General features: G+C 26.5%; 1 long non-coding RNA gene across 1 annotated transcript in view; it reads right to left on the reverse strand.

Annotated features, from left to right (window-relative positions):
• The window catches only part of LOC111620906, a 154189-nt gene that overhangs the window by 62766 nt on the left and 69736 nt on the right, over positions 1-21687 (reverse strand). Inside the window, exon 2 of the long non-coding RNA XR_002755983.1 lies at positions 1347-1818. This is a non-coding gene — a long non-coding RNA (uncharacterized LOC111620906). The remainder of the gene's footprint in view (positions 1-1346; positions 1819-21687) is intronic.

The following is a 21687-nucleotide window of genomic DNA, read 5'->3' on the forward strand; positions in this document are numbered from 1 at the left end:
ATTAATTTATATAGATTATTTAATTATTAATATATAAAAAAAAATCCATTAAGAAAGAAATTATTCATATCGAAGCCCTGGAAGAATGTTTGTTTCCATGACATTATGTGTTGTGAGAGGAAGTATCATTTACAGGTGCATAGACGACTGTGTTATATTATTCGATACCAATACCGTAATGTAAATTTGCAGTATCACACAGACAATTTAACATATTTACAGAATTAAAATTTTATTAAGTAATAAAAATTTATGTGTATAAAATTGTTAAAGAATAGATATAAAAATGTGATTATTTTAATTTATAATTTACGTTAGATATATTTTATTTAAACGAAATTAAATTAAACATAAGTAGGAAATCGTAAAATAATAGCACGATAAAGTATTTATCTTTGTATAATTCATAGCGAAAAGAGAGAATTACAATTTCATTTATAACTAAAAAATAGTTTGGATGTAAAGACGAAGATTTAAAGGATTGTAAGAGAAAAGATTTATCCTTTCCGTGGATTTGTTTTGAAGCCCAAGCGATCAATATATAAAAGCTGATTTTCAGAATTTCAACTGCTAATGTCTGTTAGTGTAGAATAATTCTAGCAATAATCATTAGTTATTCCTGTCACGTTCTTCTGATGTTTCTGTATAATGTAGACAAGAACCTACAGTATGTACACCGCATAACTTGATGGCAGCTGTTTAATATGGCTAATTGAAAAGAATACAGGGTATAAAGTTTAATAACCGAGCTCCACTCATAATTTACTACTATTGATAAATCATTAATTTTATTTTGCTTACCACTCATTATTCCCTTTCCCAAAACACACAAAAATATGTAAAAAAATTATATATATAAAATAATTTTTAATTATGTTTACTCACTAAAATACTATAAATCATCGAAATTAATTATTTTAGAGAATACTAGAGAGGTTTATTTTTGCCGAAACGATATATTATGAAGAAATTTTACATTTTTAGTAGATTTTTTTTTGAAAAATTTTAATTACATAATTTAAAAATTATTACCATATTTTGTAAGGAGAGCGTTAAATATTTTATTTAATCTTTAGTTTAGTTTCTTAAAAAGAAGATTTAATTTTGTTTAGCAGAATTTATTTTGAAATCTTAACTCGACCATTGCTAATGACAACCTTGTATATAGAGGTAACTGCCTCTGACAGGAAAAGAATAGCAAAGGAGACATTTTAGTAATGAACGTTTGAGGTCAAGTTAGATTCACATCATTTTAGAAATGAGAATTTACGCTTTCTCTTCATTAACAATACAGCGTAGGTGTATAAAATTACTTGGTTGATTTTTATAATAAAAATTTCACTCACCTTCACACTGGACTATTGATAGGACACATAAAATTCCTAGCATAAGGAAGACAACTCCTCTGGCCAAGTACGCGGGGAACATCCTGAGTTCTAGCTGTGAGGAGTTCGGCGCCATCAACACTGCTGCTAAAACGATTCACACACACACACACCAGTCAACACGGTGTTGGCATGACGTAAATGCACCACGCGTAATCTTACGCGTGACACTCACCATATACGCGCACTTAAGTAACGATTCTCGGGTATCACCTTATGGTTCGGGGAGGTTGTTTAGATATTTAGCCTCTTCCAACCGGCGACTAGTGAAACCTCCTCCTGCAGGCAGGTTTGGAGGACTGTGCGACCTCTGGTGGCGTAATTTGGAGTTATAGGACACGTGATCGTGTTTGGACTCCTGCCAAATGGAAGCTTCACTGCACGGCACTGGTCGAAATGAGGTGATGGGTCAACCTAAGTCCATAGGGCACACCTGTAAGATACAGAAACTTGATTTATTTAAGGTAGTATGTCAGGATATACGATTTTCCTGTAAGATAAGTAAGTAAAGATGTATTTGAGAGTATTATTATTACATCTCCGTATCGCAATAGACTAATCCCTACAGAATCGTAGAAAAAATTCGTGCTATAATTGTTAAATTTTTTACGATACAAAATTAATATCTAGAAAATTTTTTTTATCTGATATAAGCTCTTATTATCAGAAAAAATCCTTTATTATTATTATTATTATTATTATATGTATCAGAAGCGATATGTTTTATTTTAAAAATAAATCTATAGAAAATTATATAAAACAATGGATTTATTAAAATTATTTATTTAATAAAAAATTTTATGAAATAAAATTAAATTAGCTTATTTACAAAGAGATAAACAGCAATCCAGTTTAATTCTTTTTTTCCTCTTTGTTTTCGATTCTAAATTGAAACCTAAACCACAATCGTCATAGTCTTCTTGTCTAGCAAGAAAGAAATCTAGAACTTAACCGTATTAATGATTTCTAAAAATAGCTTTCTTATGTCTTAGACAAAATGAAATCGGAACTATTTGTCCAAATTTACAGCAAGTTCGTAAAAACCTATTCCCTGATGGGTAATTACTCAAGATAGAAAAAAAAAGAAAGAAGAGAGTGACTATAGACCATTGTGTCCGATGATAACTACCGTCACAAAAGGGAGAAGAGTCATAGATTACGCACAAACTGGAAGTTAGATTCACCTTTTGCTATCTAGTGGGCGATTTGATTTCCTCCTTCATCAATTAGCAAGAAGTATCATCATTTTTTCATGTCTTGGGATACAAATAAAGTTAAATAGATCTCATTAGAATTATTAGGGCACATTATGCAGTTTTATTGTTTTAAAATTCTAGCAGAATTAAAAGAAAAATTAGTTTACTCGATAAACTTTGCATATATTGCTCAATGTTTACTAGATATCATCAAAGATACTCGTCTAGAATATTTTATCACGTAGTTTTCTTAGTTTATATTTGCCAATTATTCAAAATATCTATATTAATTATTCAGTTTAAGATATAATCATCAATAATTCTTGTAAATGTATTCCTTAATAATTTTCCTAGTCTATTCACTAAAATAATTCATCTACTTAATCTTTTAAATAATTGTTTGCATGACTTAAATATAATATAACTTTATAAGCAATATTCTGGCCTGGTCATTCAACTAAACTCGTACTAAATTTTATTCTTAGTGTATATAAAATAAAAAGAAAAAAATACATATATTGAATATAATAAAATAAATAATAAATTTTATTGTGGATTTTCGATTAAATATTCAATTTATGCTACAAAATACAGTAAAAGAATTGTTTTTTTCTGGACATTTTTTATAGAAAACTATCAATTAAAATAGCATATATAAAACTTATATTAATAATTCAAGTTTGTTTTTAGAAGCTGCACTTTCAAACTTAGAACAATTTCAGAATTTCATACCCTCATCTTATATTCTGCTTTATTACTTTCCAATACTCATTCACTTGATTTCTTGAAAAGGAAAAAAAAGAATAAAAAAATAAAAGGAAAAAAAATTCCTTCTACAGTTTCTTTTCATATTTGATGCATAAAATTCATCACTTTCTAGAAACTTTGTTATTACTAAAACTTAAATATAAAAAAAACTATTTACAATAAAGAATATTGAAAATATTCAATCTTGAATTGTAAACAGATATCTTAAAATATATATTATTTACAAACAGAACAATATGCTTATATATTGAAATAAAATGAATATAGATAAATAATTTTCTATACAGAATATAATATATATATATATTAGTTTATAATTTAAAAAATAATACATTAATTTTTATATTAAAGTAAAAATTTGCCAGGAGGATGTAGAAAATATCTATAAATCCATTAGAAATTGTATGATACAATTTCGTGTATTTGTTAATAATGAGCGAAGTTATGAGTTATTTTCGATTAGAATATTTAAATTAATTTATAGAAATCGGATATTCATTACTTATTTTTATTAAAATATGACCATGAGGCATAAAAGTATCATAAAACATTTTTATAATTAATTATTGTGGTAAATAATGTTTACTAATTAAAAGTACATTGAATAAAATATAATTAAATGCTATTACTTTGATTATTTTCAGATTCATTTCGTAAATAAACATGTTAAAAAATCGATTGATACAGTTTATTTTACTTTATTTATTTCAAAAATTTAATTATTTCTGAATTTATAATTTTAATATTTTTTATCTGTAAATTTTAAATTAATATTTTTTATTTAAAAAATAATACATTTACTTATTATTATATTTTTTTATTATAGTGAGAAAATGAAATAAAATTTTTATTTTATTTTTTTATGAGTAAATATATATAAAATCAGAGGTAATAAAATATATTATATAGAATTTGTTTTTTTATAAGTATATTAAAACAAACAGACATACAGACAGACGAAAATAGAAAATATAAATGCATAATAAAGGAGATCAAGATTTTTTTTTTTTTTTGGAAGGGAAAACGTTTGAGAAATTGAAGTTTTCATATCGATCTGCAACGATAAAATCATAAAAGAATAAACTAAATTAAATTTATTTTTAAAAGAGACGAAACAATTTTTATGTCTTGGCAATTAGTTAATGCACCAATAACACTATGTAATAATGCTACTATATGTACAAATATGTGAGAAGGCAATAAGTAAGTCTTTATATTTTTGTAGAGAAGTTGTCTTAACAAATATTTAAAGAAAAGAACAAAGAGCGTGTTTATAAGAAAGAATGGTTGGTGTCAAGGAAGAGAGATACCATCTGTCCTCTCCTTTTCTAATTAAGAACCCGAAGTCGGTTGACAGTAAAGAAGCAAACCAAGCAAATAACTGAGATGGGTCTACTTCTGTTATATAGGCTAACCTTATCTTGCAAACATTCGAAGAAAGTTTGCATTGAACGTATATCTCTTTCATCAATTATTATGATTAAATATTTCATTGATATAACTTATATTTAACACGAATTTAAGTTGATATTATTGTTTAATTTGAAAAAAAAAAACTGTATGAAAATACCATACGTTATTATTGGTTTCATATAAAGAACAAATCTATAGATAATATATAATAATTAATAAATCAAAAAATTAATTTATTTTTAACATTTCATTTCATAAACTAGTAATAAAGTTACGAGCATTTATATGTTAGTAGTTTACATTAATTTGATTGGTTGTTGCTGCGACCTTGAAAGCTGAGTTAGCCTATTGTATTAAAGAAAATTAAACTATTGAACTCTTTTCTCCATTCCCGTGCTACAGATCATTTATCTTTGATAGGACCAATTGTGGTTCTATCAATGATGGATTTTCTCCCTTATCCTCCTCCTCCATTATTGCACTGCTTAACAATTCACCCCATAGGACTATTTAATACAAAACTATAATGTCTTTCCAATAGGAAATTTACATTTAAAATCATATTAAAATAATAAATAATCATTTAAAACAATTAAAACTTTTTAAAGAAAAAAAAGACACATAAAGTCCAAATAAATTATTATTATATTTTACAATTAAGGAGGAAAAAAAAACAAGNTCCAAATTTTATTTGTATCTTGTTTTGTTTTTTCCAGTTTTTCTTTTACAAGCACTAGAATCAAAGTGTGATTCCCTTATTTGACACTTTTATTAAATTTTTAACACGTGAGCTTAAGTCTTGCTTGGGCCTCACACCTGTATGTCTCCATGCCCAACTATGCTACAAGTATGCCAACCTTTAGTACATACAGTACTACAGATTGTTTTAAATTATATCATTGTTCCACAGGCAATTGTCCCATTGTTATGATATTTAATCACCTATTATCATCATCATTACATTTATACTAATGAAGTTTCATTGATTGCAATGCCTCTGGTACAAAACAATTTTTAGCAATGAGTGATATTTTGATATTTTGTTTCATTGAAATAAAAATGCTTAGTTCAAATGAATTTTTCAGTTTGTTACTTATAATTACTAATCATTAAATGTTAACAGTTTAAATATTTACTTACTCATAAAATCGAAAATTCAAATTTTTATCAAGGAGTTAACGTTTTTATTAAATAATAATTATTTTAAATTATTTATTAATTTATTTAAATATTTAATTTAATGATTAATTCATTCATAATTGCTCATTGAGTATGATGCAAATGATAATTAAATAAACAAAAGCATATTTTTTAAAATAAAAATTCACATTTTCAAGTGTATTTTTGATCTTTAAAATTAGCCATTTTTCGATAATTTCATTCTAATTTCTTTAAAATTATTTTAAAATATGAGTACGAAAAGTAAGAAATTATTTATTTATTTTTACTAAGATCAAGAAGCAGAATTTATAACTTTAAAATTATAAATAAATTATTAAAAGATAAAATACAATTGTGAAAATATTGGACAAAATTAAAGACATTGCTTTGTGTTAAAAATTAAATTTTTGTTTTTATTACGCTTACCGATAAAAAAAAAATCGATTTTTTTCCCCTTTAAAAAATTCTTCTTTAAAATGCAAAAATACAATAAAAAAGATCTAAAATTTTACTTTTAAATTCCCTCTTGTACATTATGTGTTAAGTGAGCGATTCATTCACCCATTATATATTAAAGAATCTTTCAAAGAAGAATGGCTTATTTTCTGTATATTATATTCGATTTTTTTCCTTCTTTTTAGTTTTTCATTATCCTTTTTTACTTCATTTTAAATTAGTAAAATATATATATCGAATGTATCCTTTAAAAATTATAAGAAATATACGAAAAATCATATTTCAAAACAATGCTAAGCACGTATATTTCTTCTCTCTTCCCTTTTTTTGTTATTTTTTTTAAAGTAATTTAAAAATAATTCAGTCAGAAATGCATTCTTCAAACCACCGATTGATTCTACATTTCTCCTCTAAAATTTCAGCAAGTGGAAAAAGCTGAAAGACGTCAAATCTTTCAACTTTTCTTTATTCTTTTAGAATTTCGCTGAATCATCCAAAGTCAACTTCTAGAACGTCACTCATCCTTTAAACCAGTGAATCATCATCATTATTATCATCATCAAGGAAAATTAATTTATTACTCTATAGTTATTATTTATTTATTTAAAAGTATAATTTAATACTTACGAATTTATAATAATTTAAATTAATTCTAAATAAATACAGTATTATAAACGTAAGAATCAATTGTTTATCATTAACTTTCTATAGCAATTGATGCAGGTGGAAGTATCAATGTGATAAATATTGACTCTTTTTTTGGTTCATTTGTAATAATTTCCTGCAAAGAACAATCATTCGGTTTATCACAATCATTCTTTCGATCGGCATTTCTCTAACATTATTGATTTCTTCAGCATTTGTCGAATTCAACTTGCTAGAGATGGTGAAGCACTGCAACCTAGAAAATTAAATAAGAGTGTTCACTGACTCATAGGTCAAGTTTCTTCCTAATTAGAGACAAGAGAAAAACATTAACTTTTATTCCTTTTTTTTATGTTATTATTATTTTTTTTTTCTTACTTTTTTTCCTACGATTTTACTAGTAATTGATCAGCAATTCACGCCGATGATGATGATTGTGATGAAGATTTTTATGCTTGTTGAACGTAATGAGGCGTGTTAAAAAGTTTGAACTCATTTGCGATTACTTTTTCTTTTTTTTTTTTTCTTTTATTATTTTGAAATACCTTTTTTGGATCTTTACAAAAATCTTGAAATTTAGCATTCCGTAACATTTCGGTTTCTTTCCACGTATTGTAAACTCAGGACAGTTCTGTAAGAAAAACTGTTTTCTTTTGTTGGCTTTTGGGTTACCAGTTACGACACACATGGATCTAAGATCCGTTGGAAGAATTCCAACAAAATTTTGAAGGGACTCTTGTACTTTCTATTACATATCGCCATCTGTTCTTTTCCAAAATTCCTTCTGATCCAGGGGTGGATGCATAAATTGTAGTTTAGTAGACTTTTTTCCCATTTCTTATAAAAATTGAATGACGTTTGCCATTATAATTCTAGAAACAGATATGTTTATGATAAATTGTTATTTCTATTGTTTAAAATAAAGTTTTTATTTTTCATATACTTTGTGGATATGTTTTTTTCTCCCTTTGTTTATTCTAAATATAAGAAAAATAATTTTTCTTAACGATATTACGTGCTACTCACTAATCCCTGTTCTAATAGATTTATATATTCTTAATAAATTTTTTATGTTAAAATATTCTTTACTCTTTCACATTTACGTTACAGAAAATATAAATTTATAAAAACGACATCATTCAGAGCTTTAGGAAAAAAAAAAATATATATATATATATATATCCCCTCTACATCATTAGTAGCTTTCATTTTTTCTCTCGCTTCTCTTCTAAACTTTAAAAAACGAGATAAAAATTATTAAAAAAAATAAATATATTTAAAAAATTATTAATGTATATTTATATATTTTTCTATCTCCGGCTTACAAATTAAGCAACTACAGAGGCTGATAACAAGTTTTCTGTTTATTGTACAGGTAAAAAAAATTCGATAAAGGAACTAAACTAAAAACAAGCGTAAGAATAAAATATATAGAAAATTTTTGTCCTTGGACAAAGCAATTACTTCTGCGCTTTTTCTTAAATAATCAGTAGCCGCTGCAAGTTGTAACTATGTTAAAAAATTCTTTCCCACATGGGTGTGACAGTTCATTAGGCGCGGTTAGCAGTATTGATGAAGATAGTCATTATTCAAGTAGTCTTAGATGCCTCTAGCAGTCATAAAGTCTGTTGCTGTGGTGAATCTGATCGAACCATTGTAATTTTTTTTTATCCTCCCTTTTCATATATACATGTGTGATCTATCGAAGTAAACAGAGCATATAATGTGTCTTAATATGATTTGACTGCATTCTATCATTTTGATTCGCGTGGTTAGTAAAGTGCTATATTGAATTTGTCCTTCCAAAATTGGAAATAATTACTATAGTAGCAACAGTAATAGCAACTTAAGTGTGGATGGTTTACCTCGTTTCTTTTTGTTTTGATTCAATTATTTATAAAGTTAATTTTATATTTAGGGTGCGGTTAGAGAATGAACATACTTAAATATTAAATGACTATAGGTAATTTACTTATATATATATATAAATTTTCTCCCTAAATTTGTTTTTATAGCTATTTAATTTAATGCTTTTATAATGTCTTTTATTAAAAAAAATTGTATGACTTTTTTCGGGGAAAATTTTCTGCATAAACCAAAAAACTAATTTTCTCTTATAGATAAAATATTCAAATTTTATGATTTTAGATAATTACAGCTATTGAATTCGCTCTGAAATATTTATAAAGCTTTATATTACATGAATTTTTAAACGTTTGTTCAGGTGTTAGATTTTATTATTATTATCATTAATTCTCACATAAATTAAAGTTTTATAGTAAAAGTGTAAAGTTTAGATTCTTCTTCGTCTCGTAACAGTGGGATAAAGAAGAAGACAAGAGCAAAATTGGAGAGGTCAAAAGTCATCTATATACATGTTATACTAGAAAGAATACATACATGGCAAATAACCATGCTTATCAGAGTTTTGTGTTTCAAATAAACAACAGTGAAGAATGAGGTGTACGTGAAAGTTAGAAGCTAAAAGAAACATTGACGGATAGTACAGGTTAGAAAAAAGACAAGGGTGTGTTTTTTTGTCACGGTAGTCTTTTCACCTGTCGTACTCGCTTTCTGTCATTCGAAGAGTTGAGGGCACGAAAGCGATTGATTGCTGATGTCTGGTGAAAAGATACTTTCCTTGGAAACAAAACATATCGAGTTTCTACAGTAAATATTTATTTTTACTTTTCTCTAGTTTGTTTCTACAGAATTGAGATGCGAGAAATAGAAAATTGTTCTTTCTTCTACGCACCATCTCTACCATCGAATCGAATTCACTCATGAATTTGTCATAATCTTCCTAGATTTCGGCTTAAAAAATCAAATATTTTATCTTGATATATATATAGGCTTATGTTTGTCTTTCTGAATATAGATCGTAAACGATGGAGAAAATACCATTTTAAGATGAAACAAATACTTTCTTCCTTAATTGCACAGTAGAAATTCTGTAGAGGAATGCGAGTGATATTCATTGGAAGGAAGATTAAAAAAAGAAGCAAGAAGGAAGAAAAAAAGATAAAGGAAAAGTAGGAATAGTAGAAGTAGAGACTCATTCCTAAGGGATATTGCACAGTCCAATATTATTTTTTATAGATAAACCTTCTCTTCTCTGATGGAAGAAGATTCTATTCAATAATTACAATTTTTTTCTATGATTTCTTTTGTGTTGCTTTTACTTTTTTAAAGCAATTGTTCTATCAAATTTTTTACAAGAAAATCAAACACATATTTTTTTCTTTTACAGTTTTAAATTTAAATATAAGAAAAATGAAAACGAAGACAATAATTTGCGTTAATTAAAAACAGTTTAAAACTTACTTATTAATAATTAATTTCTACATTATTTTATTTGTATTTAAATGTTATTTACGTACTGTACAACTTACATAATGAATAAGTAATAAATTAAAAAATAAAATTAAATGCCATAAATTATTATTTTGTATAATGTGTTCGATCGATCAACTTGTTATATTTTGGTTACTAGAGAAATTCTATAAATACATCTTATGAATTTTTAATTAAAAATTAAAATAAAATATCAAAAAGTTTACATGTATGATAATTATTTTTAAATGTATATTTTTGTAAGAATAATTACAATATTCTTTTGTTATTACTTTATTTATAAATTGAACTGAAAATAATAGAACCGAATATATATATTTAAAAGCAATTTTAATACATTTATAATTATAAATCTTAAATATTAATTCCTTATTTTCTGTAGAATTATTAAAATTAAATTAATTCAAAAAGATTATTAAATTTAAAGTTAAAAACAAAGGATGGTTTAGCTAAATTATAATAATAAAATGTAATAATTTAAATTTAAAAATAAGAATAAGCTATTAAGAGTGATGTATAAGAATGAAAAGCAAACATAATTTTAATACTTATTTATTTTTATTAATATGTAGTAATCCAAATAAGGCAAGTGACGACCGACCCCCCTCAATAACAATAAGAACAATGCCATTCATTAAAACAAACACGAATAAAAATAATAACATAATAAGGAAATCTTATTCTTTACGCTAAAATGCAAAATAAAATACAAAAATAATTATTTAAAAATGACAATAATAAACACACAAAAATAAAATAACAAACAGTCATCAAGTGTAATTATATTTAATACCAAAACGATTAACTTTTACACATATATACATAAGCGTAACCTATATATTTATATGTAATTTTTTTACACAGGAAACTTTTCTAATATTCTTCATTAATGATATTAAAGTTTTTATCTGAGAGGAAATTATATTAATAAGCACAGCGAAGAGATCAAAACGAGCGCGTGCTTCACCTAATTACAAATAACAAGCAATACTTTAGTTATCATCCAGATAACAACGGGTCACACACACGCAGTTGTCTGGTGAACATACCATTGCAACCACTTGAGCATGTTGTAAGCATCTTATCGGGTCCCTTCTGTATCCCTTTTACTTCGTGTCTTGATAAATGATAGCGGTGATCGGAGTGGGCCATGCCATCGATCAAACTCCTCACATACAGCCGTCCTTTTGATGCTAATCCTACCAACCGTGAGAAATTAATAACTGCTGACATTTCTGTCTCGGTTCTGTGAAAAGGAATGATTTGCATTCCTCAATAATGACGTAAGTGAGTATAGATTTCTACTGAGTCTCTCTCTCTCTCTCTCCTTAATTAGCATGGTTCTATAGGAGAAAAGATCGTCCATATACATTTTTTTTCTTTATTTTTCTCTGTTATTCGCTGTTTCCTCCTATTATTGACAAGCAATGAAAAGTTTTCGTTCAACGTAAATTGAAGAAATCAAGTGGCACACCGAGCTATCTGGTGTAGTTTCGGAAATCGATTATGCTTTACTTATCGCTCGTATGTGATTGACGCTGTGTGCAGTCCTTTTCTTATATAGATGTGTGTCCACTAGCTGTTTCTATACCTAGATGCACTACTCTTAAACATTGCTTATAATAAAAACTTATAAAAGTCAGATTATCGATCCTCCCGCATAAATCCCAACACATCAAAAACTTTTCGACCAAACACTACTTTTGTTTAAAGCAATAAATGTGTCATTCCACTTCCAAATATTGCATTTTCATGTAAATATTTATATTTAGAATTTTCCTCCCTTTTTTTTAAATTATTATTTTAAAAAAATTAAAATAATTAATATATATTNCTGGAAAATACTCTAAATTAGATACTTAAAATAATAAAACTTTTTTTTTTTAAGTAGAAGTCAATCAGTCGAGCCGTAAACAATCCCTCTAAGGATCACTAATTCGCTTAGTTTGGTTCCCCTGGAGTGACAGCGTAATCTGTGTTCAGACGAGACCCACGTATCCCTAGGGTTATAATACTGGATTGAACTAACTTGCACGAAGAGGAAAAGGAAACAGTTCACCTCCTTAACGAAGTACAAATAATATCCTATTGGTAGTGTTAGATTCATTAGAGCTATTGTATCGTTAATCCCTGGAGAGAAAAATCATTAAAATTTTGATTGTTATCTTTTCTAATAAATATATTAAAATTTGCATAAATATTCCTTAAATTGCATCAAAATATTGTTATCGGCTATTTAGTAGTCTATTTATAAATTTAATTTTATTATAACTACAGTATTTTATGTGTAAAGTTTATTGTTGTGTTATATTTCATTTAATAAATTTAAACGAATAATATATAAATACAGTAGAGCGTCGATTATCCGAAAGTCAATCATCCGAAACGTCAATCATCCGAAAGAATTCCAGTCGGCAAATTTAAATTTTCGCCAGTGCTATGGGCAGCAATCTTTGGCTATGTCTTGGGCTACTCAAATATTTTACGTTTTNAAACTTATATAAACTTTAATATAAAGTTAGTAAAGCTAGGCTTCAATTTTTCATCATATTTTTAATTAATTTAATTTAAAGTATATGCTCTCCACCTCAAATTAGTAGTGGCTTGCCCCTGTACATCATACTTTTCCTTTAACAATAGAGTCGTGCCGGTCATCTATCTAAGACCTTTCAGGGGAAAATTTTTTGATTTGAAAATTACGTGACTTCCTGTCTAGACTGAAAGTTCGTATATATTTAATCGGGGTCTTCTGCCCCCAAAGTTTCTATATTTGACTTCCTTCTCAAACTTAAGGAAAGACAGACTGATTGACGGACAGACGATTGTGGAAATTTATAGGTCTACAGCCCAAATTGCAGCTCAAAAATTTTGGAGGACAGTCGACAAGAAGGTGCTAGGGATTTTCCCCGAATTTTGGGGTTCCTCGTAGTTGCTACCTCTATAAAATTAATGTTATTTTTACTAACAGAAAATAAAATCTTTACGACTGATTTTTATTAGGAAAGAAACATTGTATGTATTTTATTAGTCCAAAAAATTGGCTAAAGGGTCTACTAAAAGGCAAAAAAGGGCCAGGTATACAAGCTTTCAATGACCCTAAAAATTCGATACTCATGTATATAATTTTAATGAACACATTTATTGTATCTGAAGCCGAAATGTTTTACAGTTTTATAGAAATAAAGGATACATTTGGATAAGATTTCTTATGTGAATTTTATCAAACGATAGGGCTAGAACCCTAAATAAGGCAGTTCGAATAAATTGAAACACAAATTTATTTATTTAAATGAAATATTAAGCGATTTATTTCTGTTAAAAATAACTAAAATATGTGTGTTTTTTTAAAATTTATGAATAAAACATTTTTATTTTTACATTTATAATGAGCATAAATTTGTTCGTACTTATATATTAATAACATTTAAAAATTTTGCATATCTAAAATAAATAAATAAATAAATAGACTAAATAATTTTTAATTATAATAACAACACCATAAAAATCTATAAAAAGTTTTACTTTGTTTATTAATATATATATAAAATTTTACATATGTAATGAATGTATAGAATATTTAAATAACGTCATTTACATAGAAATTTTACATAGAAAATGTGTTTAATGTGCATAAAATCATAACAAATGGATTTATTCTGTGGAAGTATTTACTATCTTTTGAATTATATAATTTTTACCTTGTGATTGTATTATTTTTTTTTTACTTGTTGTTAATTTTCTCTTTTCTTTTGAACAATTCTGTATGTGAAACTATCCTATTCATTATCACACTCCCATATGTCCCTGGGGGAGAATATGACGGTAATAAAATGAAAATTGACGTCGAGCTGATTACGTCATTCACTTCCGGTAATACTACAACCGTAGGTATTCCCTTGTTTTACGATTAATATCCTGTTCTTGATATCTTTTTGCATAAAGCAACACTTCAATTCTTACACATAAGCCGATCTAGTTGTAAGATAACGATACGTAATAAATTAAAAGCATTTCTCTCCTATTCTAAATTTTTAATGTATTTTATTTTTTTAATTAATTTTTATATCAAATTAAAAAGTTGTTAGGAAGATAAATATATAATATTTTTAAATATAAATAGTAATATTATTCTTCTTTACATTTACTTTGATCTACATTTTGTGTGTTACGATAGTCTATAAAAGTCAATACTCGTTTCAACATTTCATTCTCTTTAATCTTGAAATGATATAGAATCATTTCACCATTTATCTAGATAGGCTACAGACCTATCTTTTCATTCGATTCAATCTATTCAATCGACGTTTAGAACAGTTATTCGATGATTTTAATATAGAACGAATTGTTAATAACGTATCTTTTATTTTTATTTCACTAAATTATATAAAAATTTATACTATTTTAATAAAACAATTATTAATACTATAAGATTTTTAATTAAATTTTATTTTTACTGATAACGAAATTGTTCTGACGTATATATGTAGATGTAAAAGAACTAATAATAAAACGAATTTAATATTATTATTAAAATATTTTAAATAGTAAAAATCAACTGGGCTATTTTTTTTTCTTCTTCTTCTTGTATTAACGGCGATGCTTGTATTGTATACTAAAGATTTCGTGTTCGTTCAATTTTTTTAACAAGAAAATGTACTCTCTCTATATTCTTGTACTAAACAGGATATCTGTACCCATCTTTGATTTCCGTTAGGGTCCCGCATCATGATACTAGAGGCCTATCTTGTCTTCAATAGCTTTTGCTACAAACCCTTCTCTCCGTATCACCAATAACCTTTTTCCTTTCCAGCTTCAAAAATTCTTTAGAGGATGCTGATGATTTTTCTTATAAATTTTAAAAATAATTTTAGACTTATTTATTGTTTTTTTAAATATATATAAAATTTTTATCTCTATTAGATATATATATACAGCCGTGTATCAACTTACTAAAATAAACCTATCAAATACACATTAAATTTTAAACGAATTATATGATATAGTAACGGTAACATAATACATTTCATCACAAATATTTATGGATTTTATATGATTAATAGATAAAGTATAGAAAATTTATCAAAGTATCTTGAAGGAATGTCAACCATCCGTGCCACTGTTATCAATAACGATATTTATATTTCACAAACCAAATATTACACTTAGAAAATGAACAACTAAATATCGTAACATCAACAGTGTACTGGATTGTTGTTAAGTAATTTACTGAAGTAACATCCTACGTGACAAATATTAGCCGTTTTAGGTAAGGTACCATAATTTACGATCGCTACAGATCCTTTGTGACTCGGACTAGGCAAACAGCACCAAAGCTGCACGAATGATTGTTGCCTTGGGCACAAGGTTAATTTTCTACGCATCTCATTTCTCATATTTACATAATTTACCAACGACTTTAGGAATAACTGCGTTGATTAAGTTGAATATACGTGACCTATGACATAAATGACCTACCGAAAATTACGAAGACAACGTAGAGAATGCGAAAAATCGAAAGCTTTTAATGAATTATTCTTTTCGACTATTACAATAATAATAATAATTATTATTATTATTATTATTATCATCAACTTAAATATAATTTAAGTAATTAATAACCTGAAANATTACTCATATATATACATATATAAATTAAAGAAAATGGTTAAAAAATCACTTTATAGTCGCATGAAATGGGAAAAATAATAGTTGACAATGGCATCAATCCACGTCGAAGTCGTTAGTTATTTTTTGAAATTTGGATGTAAATAAAGTTACTCGTGGAGAAAAGCATTAGCTTCCTGACTAGTATGAGTATTGTTTGGCAAATTTCCTTCCAAACCGTGTAGTTAAATATACGTTAGTCACGAAACAAGTTTTTTACGATCAATATTTTCTTCCACATGTATTGCACATTATAGAGTTATTTATTAAAAATGAGATATTCAACACTTCGAAAAAAATTATCATACCAAACACAGTTACAAATATACAAATATAAAACGAATCTCTTAACATTTAACATAAATATTTATGCTGTTTAATAATATACAGGCAGTTATTTTACTTAATCAAGCGTATGTAATGTATTATTTAAAATAGTAACCTTTAATTAATTTTTTTTCCCTAGTATTGTTTTATTTATATATTTAAATAAATTCTTTAAACCGACCATTTTAAGGCATATATTATAGTAGAGAGAGAGAGTTAATAATAATCGTTTAGCATCATCAGCAAATTTTTATATACTTCCAGACTATTTTTAAGCTATTTATTACCCAAAAAACTATTAATAATGTTGTTTTTCGGTTCGTGACCTTTATACTTTTTATGGTACGTTTAACAATAATGGATTTAACGTCGATTAACACTCGCTCACCTCACGAAATCAATCTAACAATTACCTATTGCCATTGAGATTATTTATCACCATCTCAGTTCTTCAATTATAATTTTATCAAATTGTATTTTTCCGAATAATTTATCGGTAATACTAGTTATTTCTAGATATTCTTTATCATTTTATGTTGGATTTTCTAATGATTTTTTGGTATTATTGATGTAGAGGTATTTTTAGAAAGTCAGAAATTGCTAGGCAATAGTCAATGTCATGAACGTGTGTGTTTACAGAGAGTTCAGTGCCAAACTTACCACGACAGCTTGTCCCTTCAGCAGCACATTGCTACCGCAATTATCTTTCAGTCTGTTCCCTTAGGCACACAGTAGCTGCCCACAACTAATGTCAAAATGTCGTCTGATTGCTACATCCCCAGTTTTCTCCTTAGCTTTTCTTTCTCCGTTTTCTATTTTTTTCTTTTCTATTATTTTTTTATTTTTAACCTCGCAAAATTGAGTAAATGTTTATTTTTTTTTACCCCTCCTCTACTCCCTTTCTATACACGATTCACGCTTTAATGAACGACACAATTTCGAAGATTTCTCCTGAGTTTCACCTTTCGTCTGGAAATGCAGGATTGAGTGTTTAGCCATTATATACGATATATCCCTTCCTGTCAAAACCGACCGCCTTAACGATTCTGAAGCAGAAGGAGAAATTTAAGAAATATGTCTCTGGTTTCTCTTCATTAAATCTTAAAAGGAACACGATTTTATACTTGTTACGCCTGTTTTAATGTTACTTAGTCTCATTGAACTGATAAAACCATTATAGTTATTGGTTAAAAGTTATAAGTAAAATATAAAGTAATGAAATGTTTATATTTACTGGAAAATACTCTAAATTAGATACTTAAAATAATAAAACTTCATCATTTTATCCGCATCCTTTCCGCATCATTTATCTTTATATAACTGACCCCAATTGATTCGGATAATCGACGCTCTACTTTAATTTAAATTTTATATCAAGTTAATTTTAATATATTGTTTTCAATTAGAAGGTTTTTTTTTTTAAAAATATTTTTTTAAAACAAATAAAACAAAATAAAATGTGTAACATGCTTAATACATTATCTACCCATAGCTAAAGGTATCGATTGAAGATCGAGTGAATCATTTAAATTTCTACTTTAATTAATGTTATAGAGCTAATCATGGAAGGATTGTTGGAAAAATTGCTAAGCAATTACCAGATGAACGAAGAATTATCATGCTTTAATACGAAAAAAAAAGACAACTATAATTTAAAAAGNTAACATGTTTTAATTAATTCGAATAAAACTATTTGATTTATATATTTCGAATAATTTCGTCAGGAATTAACATTTATTGACCATTGAAAATTCATGAATAATACATTAAGTATAATTATAATTAATTATAATTAAATTTACTACAGCTTAACATTGATTAAAAGCTAAAATTTTGAATTTTCCTAGTGTACAACGCTTTCATATTATTATATTTTTTTTTCAAGATATTGTATGAGAACATATATTACAGAAAAATATTTCCAGTATTTTACATGTTACTACATATAACTAGAAACATAAACAAACAAAATGAATGTTCGCACAGAGAAACAAGATACAAGTTTGCGTAAAGATATAAATTTGACAGAGAAAAATGAAGTAAAACAAACAAGAATGTATTACAAAATAGCATAAAACAAAATGTGAAATATTCATAGTCTTGGATGAATAACCATGACAAAAGAAATTTCTCGCGGTTATCCAGAATGATTGAGATAACTATAGATAAACTTAAATGTAAAAAAAAAAAAGTAAATGTTAAAATAGTAAAAATAAAAATAAATTACGTAAAGAAGCTGAAAATATATATAAGTAAATAACCATTATGTAGGATTTACTACATAAATCCGACATAATAAATTTTTTTTTATCTATATATATCTTAAAAATTATCGGTATTTTTATTATGTAAAATCAATAATTGTGTTGTTCTTTTGATGTTTTAAACGTATATTTTATAAATTTTAAGGGTTTTTTTTAGTATTTTATACACGTTTATCAGGTATAAATTGAATCACGCTTAAACCAGTTTAGTTCTCTATCACTTGAGTAATATGAAACCCTCTATTTTGCCTACAATAAATCGATAAATAAATAAAAATATAAATCGAGGAAGGAAAATTTATTTTTCTCACTTAGAAAATCTTGAAATAATTTCATATTTAACTTAATATGCTACTCATAACTCGTAGCAGAACTCTACTTTATCCAATTATCTCAATCATTACGGTATTCAGTTTCAATTCAAACTTTAATGATTTATGCTTCTAGTGCTCATATATACTGTAATGAAATCTAAAGATATATTCTATGTAGCAATTTGACAACCGTCAGAAATGTCCCATATTATTGTCGGAGATAGACAATTCTAATATTAACAACAGTCGAAACGATTAACTAATTTTAAACAGGATATTAAGCCCACATCTGTGATGTAGAAGATGAAAATCGATTTGATCCTATATCCAATAGAAAGGAATAACGTGACCAAGTTTCGTATTATAGTCTAACAGTTCCCACCTGTAAACAAGGGTAATTAAATTTTATTTATCTGAACCGTTTGATTGCACAAATTCGGATAGCACAAATTTCTACTTCGTGGTTATATACTCATCACGCGATCATCCTCCTATAACCAATATTTTAAAGAGGATGGTGCGATAAATACCAAATATGAATATATATATATACATTACAGTATGTTGTACTGCATTTATTATACTATATTATCATCATTAATTGAAGGAGGGGGTGTACATACAACTTTATGATCTTTACGTGACTTACTGTTTAGTTACAACAATACAATAACCGTGCTAGTTATTAGTGGAATGGATATTTATCAGCAGTTTTTTTTCCTGTTTACGAGCTCGAACACCGAACAATTTTTTTTCTCTTCTTCTTTTATAGAGTTGTTTTGTGGATAAAATAAACTCGACATTTTATATTTATACTTTAATCATAAGCTATGGTTGCTGTGCTATTAGTGGTCACGCACGATCTTTTATATTTTAATGATGAGCATGTCAAGATCGGAGTAGTGGTGTCTCTTTTACATTACTAAAAGCAATTACTAAATGCTTTGCAGTAATTATCAAGGTATTATTGAAGTAATTATCAGTATGGTTTAGAGTGCTTTTGAATTTTTGACTTTCTATCCTTAGTTATCAGCGTAATTTCGGAATTATTGTGATGAGATTTGACGCTATCAGAATTATCTACAGATTTTTGACATATCTTGTTACGCTGGATATCCCCTAATCTCACATGAAATTTTTATATGAATAACAATATTCATCTAAGAGCATTGTCATGATGCTGTTTCATCAGGGAGTAGAAAATTTGAATTTTTTTTTCTTTCTTTTATCAGAAGCAAACATCAATAAGAATTTTTATAAGTTATTCTCATAATATAAAAATTCTTATTAAGTTATGTTTATATTATTCTACTGTATATAAAAATATTCATGAATTTTAAAATTACATTATTATATATTCCCAATTTCGTAAAATACTGTATATAAATTTAAAAGATAACCTCCCCCGAAGTGTATTAAAAACTGTATAAGTTCTTACACCTCTTCGTATAAAAATTGTATAAGAATAAATATGATAATATTGAAAAATTTTTAAGAGAATATGTCTATACAACAATAAAAATATTTCACATTAAAATCAAGGAATATATATTTTTATATATAAATATTTAGATTTATATGTAGTTCTATAAAATTATTCATGATATATTTATATCTAGTAACTGACTCTAGCTTAGAAAACCTTTTGTAACCATTCTAGAAAGAATTGCTTAAATATTTTTTATAAAAATTTCATACATTATCACAAATTATATGACTTATCTATTGTTTTANTTTCAGTATTCGTCTTCAGAAGTGACTCGATAATTGCAAAGATTCTGGCTACTGTTCTACTAATTATGTACCTTTTATTATCAAGATTGTTTGAAAGATTATCAAAGGGAACTTAAATATAATATATTGATCGAATCGATTTTTTTTTATTTTTATTTTTTTATATATTTATATATATGTCCTGGTTCTAGAATGAGAAGAAAGGAAAAAAAATTCATGTAAGAAAAGCCAATATTCTGTAAGAAATGGCTTATTATTTATTATTATTTTTATTTTTTTCTTCTGAACAATTTTTAAAATAACCCACAAATATACTTTTTAATCATTAAATTTTAAGTTATTATATTTTGTATACGTTTATATGTAATAAAACCTGTCTAAGATGAAAACCTTCCAGTACGGAAAAATAATATCCTACCGTAAAATTCCGATGTAAACAACTTTTTATCTGTAAAATATTATTTTTTTTTATGATGTTTTCATGTTTTCAAAAGTACGACATATCTAAATATGTAATAAAGTAATACCTGTGTAAGCCGAAATTATATGTTAAGTAATTTTTTCATTTTATCAGGTTATGTTTTAGACAGGTTTTACTATACATTTACCAGTATAAATTATATTTTCTAATCGTTAATGTAGTAAAGACGTAATGGAAAGGCTAAGTCGTAAATGAATTCGATCATACTTCGATTTACCGCCATTACTTGTTGGCTTTGGCCTCTGAAAGTAGCACTAAGTCGTAATTTCTTAATAGCAAAATTACAGTCAAATGTTTCTCTTAGATAACATCACCCGCTTAAAATGCCAGTAAATATTTGTGAATAGTTTCTCTCAAACCTTCAGTATCTTCGAATTATTAAAAGTGTGATTTTGCATTGCAAATTGCATTAGGTATCACCAAATTACGCGATTTGCAAACTGTTAAACTCAAATTTGTATATACGCCTCTATGAAAAATTCTTCTTGTTTGAGATATTTCAGTTTAACGCTGGTCTCGGCTTAG

Source organism: Centruroides sculpturatus, unplaced genomic scaffold, assembly GCF_000671375.1.
Source record: "Centruroides sculpturatus isolate CEXI.00-Female unplaced genomic scaffold, Cexi_2.0 scaffold102, whole genome shotgun sequence".
Classification (NCBI taxonomy): Eukaryota; Metazoa; Arthropoda; class Arachnida; order Scorpiones; family Buthidae; genus Centruroides; species Centruroides sculpturatus.